Genomic DNA, 19,288 nt, shown 5'->3' with positions numbered 1-19,288 from the left:
TGAATGAATGCTTGAACAATACATATTTTTTATAGTGAAGTTTATGAATGTTATAATTGTAGGCTCTTGAAAGAATAATAAAAAAAGAAAAATGTTATTGATAATCTGAAAAATCTTGAAATTGATTCTTGAAGCAAGAAAAAGCAGTGAAAAACAAAAGCTTGCGAAAAAATGGCAAAAAAAAAAGAAAAAGAAAGAAAAAGAAAAAGCAAGCAGAAAAAGCCAATAGCCCTTTAAACCAAAAGGCAAGGGTAAAAAGGATCCAAGGCTTTGAGCATTAATGGATAGGAGGGCCCAAAGGAATAAAATCCTGGCCTAAGCGGCTAAATCAAGTTGTCCCTAACCATGTGCTTGTGACGTGAAGGTGTCAAATGAAAAGCTTGAGACTGAGCGATTAAAGTCATGGTCCAAAGTAAAAAGAGTGTGCTTAAGAGCTCTAGGCACCTCTAACTGGGGACTCTAGCAAAGCTGAGTCACAATCTGAAAAAGTTCACCCAGTTATGTGTCTGTGGCATTTATGTATCCGGTGGTAATACTAGAAAATAAAATGCTTAGGGTCATGGCCAAGACTCATAAAGTAGCTGTGTTCAAGAATCAACATACTGAACTAAGAGAATCAATAACACTATCTGAGTTCTAAGTTCCTATGGATGCCAATCATTCTGAACTTCAAAGGATAAAGTGAGATGCCAAAACTGTTCAGAAGCAAAAAGGCTACTAGCCCCGCTCATCTAATTGGAACTAAGTTCATTGATAAGTTTGGAATTTATTGTATTTTCTCTTCTTTTCATCCTATTTTGTTTTTAGTTGCTTGGGGACAAGCAACAATTTATGTTCGGTGTTGTGATGAGCGGATAATTTATACCCTTTTTGGCATTATTTTTACATAGTTTTTAGTATGATTTTATTACTTTTTATTATTTTTTTATTAGTTTTTATTCAAAAATCACATTTCTAGACTTTATTATGAGTTTGTGTGTTTTTCTGTGATTTCAAGTATTTTCTGGCTGAAATTGAGGGACTTGAGCAAAAATCTTATTCAGAGGCTGAAAAAGGACTGCAGATGCTATTGGATTCTGACCCTCCTGCACTCGAAGTAGATTTTCTAGAGCTACAGAAGCCCAATTGTCACGCTCTCAATTGCGTTGGAAAGTAGACATCCTGAGCTTTCCAGAAATATATAATAATTTATACTTTGCTTGAGATTTGATGGCCCAAACTGGAGCTCAAAGCCAGCCTAAAACTTTCTGGCATAAAACGCCCAAACTGGCACCAGAATTGGAGTCAAATGCCCAAACTGGCACCAAATCTGGTGTTTAACTCCAAGAACAGCCTATGCACGAAAAGGCTTCAATGCTCAGCCCAAGCACATACCAAGTGGGCCCCAGAAGTGGATTTCTGCACTATCTGCACTTAGTTACTCATTTTCTGTAACCCTAGGTTACTAGTTTAGTATAAAAACTACTTTTAGATCTTTTGATCACTTTTATATCTTTTGATCACTTTTGATCTTTTGATCATCTTTGGACCATTGTTCACATTTGGAGAGGCTGGCCATTCGGCTATGCCTAGACTATTTTCACTTATGTATTTTCTACGGTGGAGTTTCTACACCCCATAGATTAAGGTGTGGAGCTCTGCTGTTCTTCATGAATTAATGCAAGTACTATTATTTTTCTATTCAATTCACACCTACTTCTTCTCCAAGATATACTCTCGTACTTAATTCAGTTAAGTCATAATGAAGGGGTGACCCGTGACAATCACCCAATCTTCGTTACTCGCTTAGCCAAGATCGCGTGCCTGACAACCACAAAGCGGTCTACATGATATTCAACGTAGTCATTGGACAACAGCCAGAGTATATTCTCTTGGATATCTAATACACGAACTGAGTCCGTGAGATTAGTATCTTCATGGTATAGGCTAGAACCAATTGGCAGCATTCCTGGGATCCGGAAAGTCTAAACCTTATCTGTGGTATTTCGAGTAGGATCTGGGAAGGGATGACTGTGACGAGCTTCAAACCTGCGAATGTTGGGTGCAGTGACAGTGTGCAAAAGGATCAATGGATTATATTCCGACGCTAGCGGGAACCAACAGATGATTAGCCATGCGGTAGCTGTGCCTAGTATTTTTCATCTGAGATGAGAAATCCGACAGTTGATTAGCCGTGCAGAGACCGTAGAGGACTATTTTCACTAAAAGGATCCTACAGCTTGCCATGGAAGGGAGCACGCATGGTTGGAAGAAGGCAATAGGAAAGCAGAGGTTCAGAAGCAACAAAGCATCTCCAGACGCTTAATTCCCCCCAATGAATTACATAAGTAACTTTATTTTATTTTATGTTTTATTTATCTTTTAATTATCCAAAACTCATAACCATTTAAATCCACCTGACTGAGATTTACAAGGATGACCATAGCTTGCTTCAAGCCGACAATCTCCGTGGGATCGACCCTTACTCACATAAGGTTTATTACTTGGACGACCCAGTGCACTTGCTGGTTAGTTGTGCGGAGTTGTAAAAAGTGTGAATCACAATTTCCCACACCACCAATCAATCAATCATTGTTCCTTGATTCTTCAATCCTCATGGGATCGACCCTCACTCACCTGAGGTATTACTTGGTACGACCGGGTGCACTTGTCGGTTAGTTTGTGGGTTATAAATTCTGCACCAAGTTTTTGGCGCCGTTGCCGGGGATTGAAAGTGATTAACAACTATCAGTTATTTGATTGCTTAGATTAGACGTTTTAGTTTTAATTTTATTTAAATTTTGCCTTATTATTTTCGAAATTTTCTCTAATAATAGTATTAATATTTTTCCTTAATTTCTGAAATTATGTTTGGTGTCACCTAGTTAATTTTATTTTAATTGTCTTGTTTATTTTTCTTATTAATTTTCAAAACTTTCTGTTTAATTTTAGTTATTATTTTTGAAATTTATTTATTTATTTTATTTAGCATTTTTATTTTATTATTTTACATAGGATACCTCACTGGGAACTCTCTACACTCTGACGTAGAGATTCCCATCTTTTCTTGTTTTCTATTTGTTTATGCGCAGGAACAGAGACAGAAAACCTCTGTTAGACTTTGATCCAGAACCTGAAAAGACTTGTAGGCGACGTTTACAACAAGCAAGACTTAGCAAGTCTGCAGAATCCATCATGGATCACAATAATGCTGTTAATGCCAATGTGGCAAATCCGAACGGGAATGAAGAACAAAGGAGAGTGCTTGGCTCTTACTCTGCTCCTACTGCAGATCTCTATGGTAAAAGCATTGCGGTGCCTCCTATAACTGCGAACAACTTTGAGTTGAAGCCACAATTGGTCACCCTGGTGCAACAAAACTGCCAGTACCATGGTCTTCTCCACAAAGACCCAAATCAATTTATTTCTAATTTTCTGCAGATTTGTGATACTGTGAAGACAAATGGAGTGAACCCAGAAGTGTACAAACTCTTGCTCTTCCCATTTGCTTTGAGGGATGGAGCAAAGCTATGGCTAAATTCACAACCCAGGGAGGGTTTGAATACTTGGGACAAGGTTGTTACGGAGTTTCTTACTAAATTTTTCCCACCAAAGAAGCTGACTAAGCTTAGGGTGGAGGTTCAGACCTTCAGGCTGAGGGATGGTGAAACTCTTTATGAAGCTTGGGAGAGGTACAAGCTACTAATTAGGCAATGCCCTCTGAACATGTTCTCTAAATGGACCTAACTAGACATCTTTTATGAAGGTTTGGGTGAAATGTCCAAGATGTGCTTAGATAATTCTACAGGTGGTTCATTGCACAAGAAGAAGACACCGAAGGAGACAATTGAGATGATTGAATTAGTTTCTAGCAACCAATATTTATACTCATCTAATAGAAATTCTGTGAACTCTGAGGCTCCTCAGAAGAAGGGTGTTATGGAAGTAGAAGTTCTTAATGCTCTTCTTGCTCAGAATAAGTTTATGTCTCAGCAAATAAATCTGCTTACTCAACAGATGGGTGGAATGCAAGTCTCATCTATCAACACCCAAAACCCATCTCAAGAGACCTCTTATGACATGACAGGTAACTTTGTGCAAAATGATAATTATGATTATGCTCAACCCTCTTCTGAACAGGTCAATTACATAGGGAGTGGTCCTAGGAATCCCAACAATAATCCATATTCTAAGACATACAATCAGGGGTGCAGGAATCACCCAAATTTTCGATGGAGGGACCAATCTCAGAGATCTCAGAACTTCAACAATAGTTTTCAGGGTGGTTTCCAATAGAACAGTTACAATAACCGCCAATTTCAGTCTCAGCTGCAACAACCACCTCAGCAGGCAAACTCTAAATCTCAAGAAGATTCTAACTGGGAGATGATGAGGAGTTTTATGTAGGAAACCAGAGCCTCCATTAGAAACTTAGAGGTGCAAATGTGCCAACTGAGCAAGCAAATACCTGAGAGGTCTGCAAGTACATTTCTAGGTGATACATTGGTGAACCCAAGAGAAGATTGCAAGGCTATTCAATTGAGAAGTGGTAAAGTAGCTGGCTCTGAGATCAAGGCCAATGAAGAGCTTGTTGAAAAGGAAGCTCCAGAGAAGAAGAAGGGAGATGTGAAGCACGCCCCTCTTAAACGTGTAGAAAACCCGTTTCCTGACTCTCTTGACACTTATCCCACCTTGCCAAAGGCTCCTGAATACAAGCCAAAAATGTCATATCCTCAGAGGCTTCAGAAGGCGTCCAAAGAAAAGTGATTCTCTAAATTTTTAGATGTCTTCAAGAAGCTGAAGATCAACATTCCTTTTGCAGAGGCTCTGGAGCAAATGCCTCTCTATGCTAAATTTATGAAAGAATTGTTGACCCACAAGAGGAATTGGAAGGAACAAGAGACAGTGGTGTTAACCAAGGAATGTAGTGCCATAATTCAACACAACCTTCCTGAGAAGATGCCAGACCCAGGGAGTTTTGTCATTCCTTGTACCATTGGAGATGTCGGCATTCAGAGAGCTTTATGTGATCTTTGAGCTAGCATCAACCTTATGCCACTTTCAGTGATTAAAAAGCTTCAAATTGAGGAGGTAAAACCCACTCGTATTTCTCTTCAACTTGCTGATCTTTCTATTAAATTACCTGTGGGTGTGGTTGAGGATTTACTTGTTAAAGTAGGACCATTTATTTTCCCTGTTGATTTTGTTATATTAGACATGGAAGAGGAGGTAAAATCCTCTATTATACTTGGTAGACCCTTTTTAGCTACAGGTAGAGCTCTGATTGATGTGCAAAAGGGTGAATTAACCCTGAGGGTCAATGAAGAACAGGTGGTCCTAAATATTTTTGAAGCCCTCAAGCACCCTAATGATTCTGAGGGGTGTATGAAAATAGACGTTATTGAACCACTTGTTCAAGAAGTACTGGAAGCTGAGGTACTTGATGATGTTCTGGATCTTATTTCTGAATATGAATTAGTTGAAGTTGATGATTCACCACCCTAAAAGGAGTTGATGAACACGTCAATAAAGAAGGAGGAAGTCCCCAAGCTTGAACTCAAACATTTACCTCCTTCTCTGAAATATGTGTTCTTGGGTGGAAATGATTCATATCCAATGATTATTAGCTCATCTCTGAAGCCTGAAGAAGAAGAGGCACTTATTTCAGTGCTCAGGAGCCATAAAACAGCTCTTGGGTGACCATTAGTGACTTGAAGGGGATTAGTCCAACCAAGTGTATGCATAAGATACTCCTTGAAGATGATGCTAAACCAGTTGTGCAACCACAAAGGAGACTCAATCTAACTATGAAAGAGGTGGTCCAAAAAGAGGTAATGAAACTATGGAAAGTAAGTATTATTTACCCTATTTCTGACAGTCCTTGGGTAAGTCCTGTGCAGGTAGTTCCCAAGAAAGGAGGGATGACAGTGATCAAGAATGAAGAAAATGAGCTTATTCCTACAAGAACAGTCACAGGATGGAGAATGTGCATAGACTACAGGAGGCTCAACACTGCTACAAGGAAGGATCATTTCCCCTGCCTTTCATTGATCAGATGCTTGAGAGGTTAGCTGGTCATGCTTTTTATTGTTTTCTAGATGGATATTCTGGATATAATCAAATTGCAGTGGACCCTCAAGATCAAGAGAAGACAGCATTCACATGCCCCTTTGGAGTATCTGCTTACAGGAGAATGCCATTTAGACTTTGTAATGCTCCAGCAACTTTTCAGAGGTGTATGCTTTCAATTTTTGCTGATATGGTTGAAAAGTTTATTAAGATATTTATGGATGACTTCTCTGTTTTTGGTAATTCTTTTGAATCCTGCCTTAAACATTTATCTCTTGTCTTGAAACGGTGTCAAGAATCAAACCATGTTTGAAATTGGGAAAAATGCCATTTTATGGTTACAAAATGCATTGTTCTTGGACACCAGATTTCAAGTAAGGGGATTGAGGTTAACAGAGCAAAGGTGGAGGTAATTGAAAAATTACCACCACTTACTAATGTTAAGGTAGTTAGGAGTTTTTTGGGTCATGCAGGATTTTATAGAAGATTTATAAAGATTTTTCTAAGATTGCTAAACCATTGAGCAACCTGTTGGTTGTTGATGTTCCTTTTGTCTTTGATTCTGATTGTCTGCATGCTTTTAAAACTCTGAAAGCAAACCTTACCTCTGCTCCCATTATAGCTCCCCCTAACTGGGATTTACCATTTGAATTAATGTGTGATGCTAGTGATTTTGCTATAGGAGCTGTTTTAGGACAGAGGCATGGTAAGCTTGTACATGTCATTTACTATGCCAGTCGTGTGTTAAATGATGCTCAAAAGAATTACATAACTACAGAAAAGGAATTATTAGCTGTTGTGTATGCTGTTGATAAGTTTAGGTCCTATTTACTTGGTTCTAAGGTTATTGTTTATACTGACCATGCTACTTTGAAGTACCTTCTAACCAAACAGGATTCTAAACCAAGATTAATCAGATGGGTGTTGCTCCTTCAGGAGATTGATATTGAGATAAAAGACAGGAAAGGGTCAGAAAATCAAGTAGCTGACCATCTCTCTAGAATTGAGCCTGAAGCAGGAGTACAACCACCCACAGCTGTGACTGAGATGTTTCCGGATGAGCAATTGTTCCTCATTCAACAGGCTCCATGGTTTGCAGACATTGCAAATTATAAGGCCATGAACTTTATTCTAAGGGAGTACAGCAAGAAACAAGTAAAGAAGCTATTGACTGATGCCAAGTACTACATTTGGAAGGAACCATACCTCTTTAAAAGGTGTTCAGATGGCATCATCCGAAGATGTGTCCCAGATAAAGAAACACAACAGATTCTTTGGCACTGTCATAGTTTTGATTATGGAGGCCACTTTGGTGGTGAAAGGACAGCTACAAAGGTCCTTCAGAGCGAGTTTTACTGGCCGACTCTCTTTAGAGATTCAAGAGAATTCGTGAAGCACTGTGATAGATGTGCAAAGGCCACGAATCTCCCTTCCAACCATGAAATGCCAAAGCAGGGGATTCTTGAGGTTGAGTTGTTTGATGTGTGGGCTATTGATTTCATGGGACCTTTCTCACCCTCACATTCAAACAACTATATTCTAGTGGTGGTTGAATATGTGTCCAAGTAGGTGGAAGCTGTGGCTCTACCCACCAATGATGCCAAGGTGGTAATGAACTTTCTTCAGAGATATATCTTTAGTTGGTTTGGTGTCCCAAGGACACTCATTAGTGATGGTGGAAGCCACTTCTGCAACAGCAGCTGGACTCTCTTCTGCAGAGATATGGAATCCGTCATAAAGTGGCAACCCCCTATCACCCTCAGACAAGTGGACAGGTTGAAGTTTCTAACAGGGAACTTAAGAGGATTTTAGAGAAGATCGTCAGTGTTTCAAGAAAGGACTGGTCTTGGAAGCTTGATGATGCTCTCTGGGCATACCGGACAGCTTACAAGACTTCTATTGGCATGTCCCCTTATCAGTTGGTTTATGGCAAAGCCTGTCACTTGCCAGTTGAGCTGGAGCATAAAGCTTACTGGGCAATCCGATATCTGAATCTTGATTCAGAAGCTGCAGGAATCAAGCGAATGCTTCAGTTGAATGAGCTTGATGAGTTCAGATATTCAGCCTATGAGAATGCCAAACTCTATAAGGAGAGAACCAAGTTACTACATGACAAAAAGATTGCCATCAGAGTCTTTGAGCCAAGACAGAGAGTGCTTTTGTATAATTCAAGGCTCAAACTCTTTCCCGGGAAGCTGAAATCCTGGTGGTCAGGACCGTTTGTGGTTACCAGAGCTTCACCATATGGTTATGTGGAAATACAGGAAGTGAATTCTGACAGGAAATTTACAGTGAATGGCCAGAAGTTGAAGCACTATCTTGGAGGCGAGATCGATCGCCAGAGGTCCGCTCATCTGCTGACTTAGCAGAACTGACCGTCAAGCTAGTGACGTTAAAGAAGCATTGTCGGGAGGCAACCCAAAAATTTCATATCCTTAGTTATTTTTTGTAGTAGTAGTTTTATTACCTAGTTAATTTATATTGAGTTTTTACTGTTTTTCTGATCATGCAGCTATTTTATAACAGGAACCGAACACTTCAAGCGACACACACACACACAAAAAAAAAGAGAGCACTCGACGCGTACGCGTAAAATGGGTGTGCGTGAAAAATAAAAATGAACAGAGAGTTGCACGGGAGTGGCGCAGGAATGATGTCTTTCGCACAAACAAGCCTATGCGTACGCGTACCCCATGCGTACACGTCATTCGTGATTTTTGGCACTCCACGCGTACGCGTTATCGACGCGTATGCGTGACCTTAAAAATCGACGTAAATAAGTGTTTGGGCAGAGAGTTGTGCTGGCTTAGAGCTGGAAGTGTGCTAGAAGCACAAAACTTGTTCACGCGTACGCGTCCCTAACGCGTGCGCGTCATCTGCACAAATGGCCATCCACGCGTGTGCGTGCATGACGCGCACACGTCCGTCGCATGAAATTATTGGTTTCCAAGCCACGCGAACAGAAAGTTGTTCGTGCGCGCGGTTGGCTTCACGCGAATCGCATAAATCATAGGCATGCGGATGCGTGCCTGATGCTCACGTGTCATTAAGGAAAATTCGTGACCTACGCGTACGTGTGCTGTACGCGTACGCGTCGCATTCACCGTACCACTACACTAGTTCGTCGCCCAGTTTTAATTTTCTTTCTCTCTCTCCCAATCCTAATTCTCTCTTGTTCTTTTATCCTTTTATTATTCTATCATCATAATAGTTGTTTCTTTCTATTTTCAGTTCTTCTTTGCTTGAGGACAAGCAAACTTTTAAGTTTGGTGTTGACGCTTCGCTTAGAAGTTTTCTGTTTAATCTTATGGCACCAAAGGGAGGCGAATCATCTCCACGGAGGAGCACAACTTGAAGAATAAAACAACCACTAGGATAACTAAGGTGGTTGAGTTCCTTTCATTCTATATTCCTTTCCACTTTTACTATACTATGTTCCGGTTTTCTGCTATTTTGCTTTGTTTGTTGCATGATCCTTTATTAGTTAGAATCCTAGGTCTAGTTTAGTTCTCTCTTAATTGCCTTAATTCCGAAAAGATGTTTCATGTATTACTCACTGAGCTTGAATTCAAATAAAAAATACAGAAGTGATGTATTGCATGAGAAAGTGAGTTTATATTGAAGAATAGTATTATTTACTTAGATGTGGTGGTACTTTCTGTGATTCTGAATGCATGACATGAACAGTGCATATTTAAATTTGAATCAAAGAATGTTGATGTACAAAGAATGGGAATTTAGAGAATTATTATGATTTCTCTGAAATTAATGAAAGTTTAATCCTTGAAGCAAAAGAAACAGCAAAAGAAAAATAAAAGCAAGGTCTAAGGCTCTGAGCATCAATGACTAGGGAGGTCAGACATGATTAAAAGCTCAAAGAGTTATTTCCCTAGTCACATGCTTGTGGTGTTTCTGTGTCAATTAATCCTTGAGACAAAACATTTAGAGTCGAGATCAATTGCAGAGTACGCCAAAGGCTTTGAGCACCACTGTCTGGGAGTAACTGAAAAAAAAATTATAAAATACTAATAAAAATAATAATATTTAGAACATAAAGAGAGTTCCCCAATTAAGTGCTTGTGGTGTTTCTGTGTCAAGTAAAGCTTGAGACAAAATATTTAAAGTCACGGCTAGGCTCAAGGTGCAAAGCACCAGAAAAAAAATTGTTGTGTTCAAGGATTAAATTGAGTTACAAAAGATTAGAGAATTCATAATATTATCCGGATTCTAATTTCGAATGACAGTGACATCCTTCTGATTCAAAGGAGAGTGAGATGCCAAAACTATTCAGGATTGTAGTTGTAAACCCCACTATAAGAAGAGACATGAGCTTAATCGAACTCTCATTCTCATGCAAATTCACATCCTAAACCTATATTAGTTATGGTTGCTTGAGGATAAGCAACAATTCAAGTTTGGTGTTGTGATGCGTGAGCATCTTTCCTATCTTTTCCTAGTGAATTTGCATCTAATTTGTTGAGTTTAACAAAGAATTAATTATCTTTTAGCCAATATGGATGCTACTTTGAGTCTTTTGCAATTTTGTTTATTTTAGGTAGCATTCGGATGGAGTTGATGGAGTTTCTGCAACACAAGAACCAAAAGAGATGGCAGCGATGAGCGACGCGTATGCGTGACTGACGCGTGCGCGTGACACGCGAAGAAGACCATCAACGCATACGCGTGACTGACGCGTTCGCGTGACATGCGCCACGTCAAGAAAATGCTGGGGGCGATTTTTGGGTTGTTTTGACTCAGTTTTTAGCCCAGAAAACACATATTAGAAGCTGCAGAATGGACAAAACGAGTGGTCCCCACCCATCAACTGAAGACTTGTTAATTAATTCTAATTTAAATTCAAATATTTGTTTAGAAAAAGATATTATTTTAGTTTTAGAAGATAGATTTTAAATTAATTAGGATTAGAGATCAAAAGGGGATTCCAACAGGGAGGTTCCAAGACAACATTATTCGATTCCAATTTACAATCCTCATTTTTCTCTTAACCATGAGCAACTAAACCTCCATTGTTAAGGTTAGGAGCTCTGTCTATTTGTATGGATTGATTTTATTACTTTTCCTATTTTAATTCATGTTTGGATTTATAATTTAAGAATTGTTCTCGCTCTTTATCTTATGAATTTGGGTGGAACGGAAGTATGACCCATGTTCTAGTTGAGTTCTTGTATAACTTGGAAAAGCTCTTTACTTGAACAACAGCTTGAAAACATATCCTCCTCAATTTTAATTATCTGGATTTAATGGGATACGTGACATATAATCCTTTTATTTTTGGATAATTAGAGTTTTTGTGGCATATAAACTGGAATTTGATCATCACCCTCTAATTGGAATTAATTGACCAAGGAATTAGTTGTTGATGAATTTTAGAGGAGACTAGAAAGGTCTAAGGAATTAGGGTCTAGTCACATATAATTTGCCATAAATTAAATCCTACATGATTAAAATAGTTAGTAAGAAAAGTTAATCCGAAAAAATAGATAACTCTGAAACCTTAACTAATTTCTCCATATTTTATTCCCAACTTATCTACTTTACTATTTTAATTTCTGCACGATTGTTTAATGCTCTTTGAATATTCAAACACTCTTTTCTGTTTGCCTGACTAAGCCAATCAATCAATCATTGTTGCTTGATCCTTTAATCCTCGTGGGATCGACCCTCACTCACCTGAGGTATTACTTGGTACGACCCGGTGCACTTGCCGGTTAGTTTGTGGATTATAAATTCTGCACCATGCATGCAGTAGCTAGGAATGGTTGATAACACCGATTGGATCAGGGTGCATCTCCCTGCAAAAGATAGAGATTTCTTGTTCCAGCTAGATAACTTGGTTTGCATACGATCAAGGATGAATTGAAAATGATGCTGGTTACACTTCTCCGTGATCAAGGGTACTCCTAAATATTTTCCCAGATTAGTCGTCAGGGTCATTCCAAGCTCCTGGCTTAGTTGCTGCTTAACATTATGATTAACATTCTTAGAAAAGTAGACACAAGACTTGTAGAAGCTGATTCTTTGTCCTGAGCTCTCGCAAAAAGTGTGTAAGGTTTCCTTAATCGTTCGCACTTGTTCACTAGAAGCTTTAGCAAAGAGAACCAAATCATCTGTAAAACAAAGATGAGATATTTTAGGTCCATTTTTAGAAATAGTTATAGGCTCCCATTTTTTATCAGCAACTAGTTTATTAATAAGGTGGGTTAAACGCTCAATACACAGAACAAAAAGATAAGGTGAGAGAGGATCTCCCTGTCTAATCCCTCTGGTTGGGGAGAATGTCTCTGAGGGTGATCCATTTCAAAGAAGATTCATAGTGGGGGTAGAAATGCAGTGGGCAATGACAAATATGATTCCTTCTGGTAAACCGACGTCTTTCAAAGTATCCACCACAAAATTCCAGTTTAACATGTCGTAGGCCTTCTCCAAGTCTATCTTTATAGCCATGATTCCTTTTCCTTGATTCCTATTACGCATGGTGTGAACCACCTCCTGTACCACTAAGATATTGTCTGCACTTATCCTACCAGGAATAAAACTAGATTAAGTGTTAGAAATAAGCACAGGCATATAATTCTTTAGTCTAGAGGCAATAATTTTAGTAACCACTTTATAGCAAACATTACATAGACTGATAGGTCTAAAATGACTAAAATTCTCATGCACTAAAAATTTAGGAATGATTGTAATAAGAGTCTTGTTAACTTCAATAATATTTGTGGGTTGCTGAAAAATAGACTTCACCCAGTTTGAGAGGGATTCAGCAACAATATTCCAAGACTGCTGGAAAAATTTTGCTGGAATACCATCACTCCCCGGAGCCTTCCAACTTCCCATATCAAAGATGGCAGCTTTAACTTCCTCTTGGGAAACCTTTTTCGAGATATCATCATAATCCTTGCTATCAAGCTTCGGAAAACAGCCAGACAGTGGGAAAAGGTTGTAGTTTGAATCCATGGAGTATAGGGTCTTGAAAAAATCAACCCCCCGTCTCTTTAACTGTTCAGCATCGTCAATCCACTCTTCTGAATCATTCTTAAGGGCTGTTATCCTATTTCTTTTCCTTCTACCATTTGCTCTCTGATGGAAGTATCTAGTATTTTTATCGCTAAACTTGATATTGTTACTCCTGGATAGCTGTTACCAATAGACTTCCTCTTGCACTGCAATGCCTTCATATTCTTGCCAAAGCTCCTTTTGGAGCTTATCAAGGAAAGGATTCGGGTTGAAGGAAAGACTGTTGGTGATTACCTCCAATCTAGATAGGATTCTCTGTTTTTTCCTGAATATATGGCCAAAGACTTCTTTATTCCAAGTTTTAGCTTCCTGCATGAAATTGGCAATATTCATAGTGAAGCTATTTCTGTTGTCCCAACTTCTTCTAACAAGGTTATTATAATCCTCATGAAGGACCCACGGAGCTAGGAACCGAAATGGTTTGTAGGCCCCATCTAAGGTAGCCATCTGAAAATTAAGCAAAATAGGGAGGTGATCAGATTTAAGTTTAGGAAAATGTTTAACCCCAACATCTTTGAAACGATTAGTAAATTCAAGGTTGCTAAGAAAACAATCGAGTCTTTTCTTAATATTATTCCTTTTCCAAGTAAAAGGAGACCCTGAAAAACCTAAATCATTTAGTCCACACTTATTTATACAGTTTAAAAAACTACTAGTATCAACAGATAGGTTGGAAGAACTCCCTGAGTCGTCAAGAGTAAGAGTTGAGTTGATGTCTCCCCCTAAGCACCAACGTCCAGTTAAGTTGTTTGCAATATCTTCAATAATCTTCCAAAGTGCTCTCCTATTTGCTACCTGGGGGCTTCCGTATATAGCAGTGAAAAACCAAGGGGCCTCATCTCCCCATTGGACTTCTAAGTGGACCAGTTGTTTGTGAACTAGAATTGGTTTAGCCTTCCAAAAAGCCGATTTCCATAAACACCATATTTTTCCTAAGAAACCTTCAGCCTCACTAACACACCAAGCATCAAAGCCAAGCCTTTTGATGACATTATCAGCCGTCCTGCCAGATATGCGAGTTTCCAAAAAAATACAAAAACTAGATTTGTATCTAGAATTTAAATCTGAGAAGATAGTATGAAATCCCTTTGCAGAGGCTCCTCTACAATTCCAAATAATTATGTTCATCATAATAAACTAAAAATTAAAGTAAAACCCGAAATCCAAAATAAACAAGGGAGATGAAACTTCCTGTTCCAAGACTGACAGGAGGCTATCAAGCTTCCATATCTTGGACAGAATTAACCTCTAGATCGGCTCCATTGGGAGGAAAAGCATACTGTATCTGCATTTCTGTAATCATATCAGTAGACATAATTATGGCATCAGCATGTTCAGGTGGTTTATCTTTGTAATTACTAACTTGTTCCCCTTTCATTGCCTCCCCCATAAGTTTAGGTATGAGGAAAGCTGATTTAGGATCCAAGTTTTCATTAGTGGAGATGACCTGTCCTTCTATTTGTTTGTTGTAAGTGTCTTTACCAAGCCTGTTGGGCTGTTGTAAGAAGTCTTGCTGATTATCATCTTTTTCTACCATATAGATCTGATTTTGTTGATGCGTCCCCTGGAACGAGGGTTGAGTTTACTATTTTCCTTTGTTACTTTTGTTTGAGATTTGGCTTATTTGGTTTGTTTTGCTTTGATGATTATTCTTGAGTTCGCTAGGAATATTTTCTGTTCCTGTTTATGTTCAAATTTGGCATTCCTTTGACTGGATTCTTCCCTAATGTGAGGTTGCATTTCCTTTTTGGTTGTTGCTTTGACATTGCCTTGGCTAGGCTGATTCTTTCCTTCCTTAGCTTTCTCAACCTCCTCACTTGCTCTTTCCTTATTCAGGATTTCAAATATGGATCCATATCCTCTCTTATCTTTGACATTAATTGTCTCATTGATTTTTTTATTCTTTCTTCTTTGAGGTTTTTTGACTACCATCCATGGGCCAAAGGGGCTTTCTTCACTTGTTTGAGCACGATCCACCGTTGGATTAGACAGCTGGAAGGGTTAGTTTTGGTGTGGATCAATAGCGGTATCCTTGGGATTTTCATTAATGATACCAGGATTTTCTCCCCCAATTTTTTCTTTTCCTTTTTGCACATTCTGAAGATTCTGTTCTTGCTTCTGGTTTCCGCCGGCGTTGCTATCCTCCTTGTGGTGGTTCTAACTATCATCACCATTCTGGACTGATTTTTTCCCTATGTCCTGCTTATGCAATTCTGGACAGTCATCCATCTTATGCCCATATCTTCCACAGCTGAAGCAGATTTGATGCAAACCTTCATACTCCAAATAAACTCTTTCCCTAAAGCTGTAAAGGATGGGATCAGTTGCTTCCTCAAATCAATTTCTACACATATTCGTGAAAATTTTCCTCTCGAATGAATGGATGTGAGCTCATCAACACGAAGCATGGTCCCCAAAGTTTTTCCCACCTTCCATAGAAAGTATCTATTATAGAGTTCTACTGGAAGGTTAGGAATACGAATCCAAACTGCCACTTTCTAGACTTCTGTCTCATGAGGCATGAATAACGGTCCCCATCTTTGAATTAACAAATAATGGTCAGCTATCATCCAAGGGCCCTCAAATAAGGCATGTGCGTAGTCGTCTTGATTAGAAAACCTAATCAGAAAGAACCCCCTTGCAAATCCATCACTCTGGTAGTTTCTTTTATAGCCCACCGCTTGTTTATCCATCTTACCATGGCCTGCAGATTAATCCTTTTTCCTAATGGTTTGACAATTAGAGCCTGTTTCCATGGCCTGCACTAGTCATCATATTCTTCAAGAGTAACCTCGATGTTAGGTTTAGGATTGAAGGGAGCTTGATCACTAAGATCTATATCCAAAGACTCACTTTCTGACATGTACTCTTCTGCCACCATCTCCACTATCTCCTCTGGGTTTAGTTTTCCCAGGCCATCACCAACCAATCTGTCTCTGTAGGAGACTTTCAGTGGTTGAGTGGAGGTAGTTTCTAGTACTATTTCAGTAACTGACATTTTCTCATTCGTCTTCATTGTAGCCTCAAAGTTGTTAGTCTGGGGGCTCCTCCTCCATACACACATCTAGTTGTTCTGTGTCATGCATCTTAACCTTTTTTGTGCTTTTTGCTACCAAGTCTTCTTTGGAATCTCTTTTTCGTCTCTTGTTCTGTGTCATGCATCTCTTTGGTTACAAGATGTTATTATTCTTATGATATGTTTAGTTTCAAAATTAAATTTAAACTATTCATTATATAAAAATATTGATACCCTTTATGTAAAAAAGATAACCACAAAAAATGTTTCGTAATTATTAAATCACTAGCAAAAGTATTATTTAAATTTGTTATCAATAAAAATATTTTAAAATTTAATAAAAATAATCTAAAAATGCGATTTTTGTTATAAGTGTAACAAATAATTTTTGTGTTTGACAAATTTTTTATATATTTGAATAAATATTTTATGAAAATATTTAAATAACTATTTTAAAAGTACATGCAAATTAAAATACGAAACTAAAATTCGACTTCAAGGTATTTTTCACCATAAAATTACCAAATTTTAATAATAAATAAATATATTTTTTACTATGTTTGTAAAAATACATCAAAATTCATTTCTTAATCTGTTTTTTAATATATATTTAAATATTTAATTAGTACGTAATTGAATACTTTGTTGTATTTTACAAAAATTTAAGGATATTTTTACTGTTAACAAAATTAAAAAATACTTTTATCAATTATTTAATAATTTAATATAATTTTTGTAGTTTACTCTGTTAAAAGATACCGTTACGAATTTCTATTTTTTAACCCATCCCAGATTATGATTGTCATTATTGCTGAATTCTTGATGCTACAAGTATATTCGATAATAGTATCCGCCATAATTAAATAGAAGTACTAATGATTGAAATGACAAATCTACTAACACAAGATTGGGCCTGTCAGTGCATGTTTCTTGTTAGTTTAATTCAAAGTCATGGCATAATATTGGGGTAAATGCTAGTCTGGAGCTGGCAAAATTAGCCTCTACATAAATTTAGTATGAATTGTGTTGTTGTTCTTTGCATATTATTGACGTGTGTTTGGTATCCTGATAGGGTGGTAATCTTTTTAACTCAGCGTAGACGCTAATCCTCTTTCAAATAATTGTTATGGTGATCTCATTTGTGGTCATATATTTAAATAAGAGGAGTGTTAGGAATTAGTAGATTTTGTGATTTGTAGTTATCAATTAGTTATTAATAATATTTTTAATAGTACGAGATTATATTTAATGGTGTAAGATTATTTAATTTGCTTTTAATGGTTAAGTGCTGGCCAGAATTTAACAAAACAGAAATTCTTCGCATACAAGCGATTAGGGCTTGTAAGCCTTACAAGTCAATTAACCACTAACCCCCAAAACACGCTTCTAGTGTTACGTAGCTTACACGCGCTATATAACAGATCCCGCAAATATATAACTACCAATTTTAAAAGATTTGTTTCCTTCTTCGTTCTCCTTCTTTCCAAATTTCTTCGTTCTTCTTCTCGCGCGTCTTCCCCTGCCTTTTCGATCGTTCTTTTTCCCTCCTTTCTCACTGGTTTGTTCTTCGCCATTGACGTGAGTTCCTCTCTCTGTAACTCCAGCTTCGTTTCTTTTCGATTTTCTGGTTTTTGAAATCAAAGTTTAAACTCGTTTTAAAGATAATGGATGATTCAACCTCAGATTTTCAGCTAATTACGATTACTCTGAATTTTGTTGTAGTTATTCGTATATCATTGTCTAGCTGAATAATTCGTGAACATTGACTGTGAAATTAACGCGTGAACATAAATCTATATATTGAATCTAATGTATTAGTTTTGATTAATTATCTGCAATTTATAGCAGACGCTCAGGTGTGGATCAGAATTTTTTGGGTGTATTTTAGGGGGAAGTGTGGGTGTATTTACAGTTTATGCCTTTTTTGTTATTTTAGTTGAGTTGTTTTCGTTCAGGTGTATTAGATCAGACATGATTGGGTGTATTTTTAGTTTTTGACATGGTGTATTCTGTAGCCTCTCTCTGTTGTTGATGACCAGTTTGTTCCCAAGGTTGGAATGACCTTTACCACCCTTGAAGATGCTGGAAAATTTTACAGGAACTACGCCAAGGCTGCAGGTTTTTCTACAAGAGTTCGGAGCACAAATAGGAAGGAAAACGAGATTAAGAATCAATTGATTACATGTAGCAGAGAGGAAAAATAGAAATCAAAAATATCTCCGACCGAGAAGACAAATTCGACAGCCGGTTTAAATTGTCCTGCAAGAATTTATATACACACATTGAAGGATGTTGGTGCTTGGATCATTTCAAAGGTTGTGCTGGATCATTCACACCCTTGTTGTCCAAGTAAAGCAGAGATGCTCAAACAGCACAAGGAACTAAGCATGTCCATTCGTCGTACAATAGAGAATAACGATGAGGCTAGTATTAGACCAAGCAAAACTTACCAATCATTTGTTGCGGCTGCCGGGGGTCATCGCGAGTTAAATTTTATTGAAAAGGATGTGAGGAATTACATTACGAGAGAAGTGCGGAATGTTTCTGAACAAGAAGATGCAAAGGAATTTGGGAAATATTTGTTAAGAATGAAAGAGAAGAATCAGAATTTCTTTTTTGAGCTTGAACTCGAGGAGGATCAATCGATTAAGCTGGCTTTTTGGGCCGATGCAAGAAGTAGAGCCGCCTTTGAGTATTTCGGAGATGTTATTTCATTTGACACCACCTACAATACAAACAGGTAATAAACTGTCCCTGTTTATGATGCTAAATTAATGTATTTTTATGAATCCGCCGCAGAGGTGTATATTGGGTGTTTTTGGGTGTATACAAAGCATTTGTTGGGTGTACGTAATGATTTTTCATTCTGCACTATGGTAATTTGTTTTAGGCATAATTTGGTTTATGGTTCTTTCGTCGGGGTGAATCACCATGGTCAGTCAACACTTCTTGGATGCTCTTTGATGAAAAACGAAGAAATTGAATCATTCAAATAGTTATTTCAATGTTGGCTTCGTTGCATGGGAGGAAATGCTCCGAAAGGGTTTCTCACCGATCAATGCGCATCAATGAAAAGGGCTTCAGAGGCTTGTATGCCAACAACAATGTTGGTGTATTTGGCACATCATGAAGAAGATTCCAAGCAAATTAAACGGGTACAAGGGACATGCAGAAATTGAACAAGAAATG

The sequence above is a fragment of the Arachis hypogaea genome, chromosome 18, assembly GCF_003086295.3.
Source record: "Arachis hypogaea cultivar Tifrunner chromosome 18, arahy.Tifrunner.gnm2.J5K5, whole genome shotgun sequence".
In the NCBI taxonomy this organism is placed as follows: domain Eukaryota; kingdom Viridiplantae; phylum Streptophyta; class Magnoliopsida; order Fabales; family Fabaceae; genus Arachis; species Arachis hypogaea.
The sequence above is the reverse complement of the archived record's forward strand: the minus strand, read 5'-3'. Positions refer to the sequence as shown.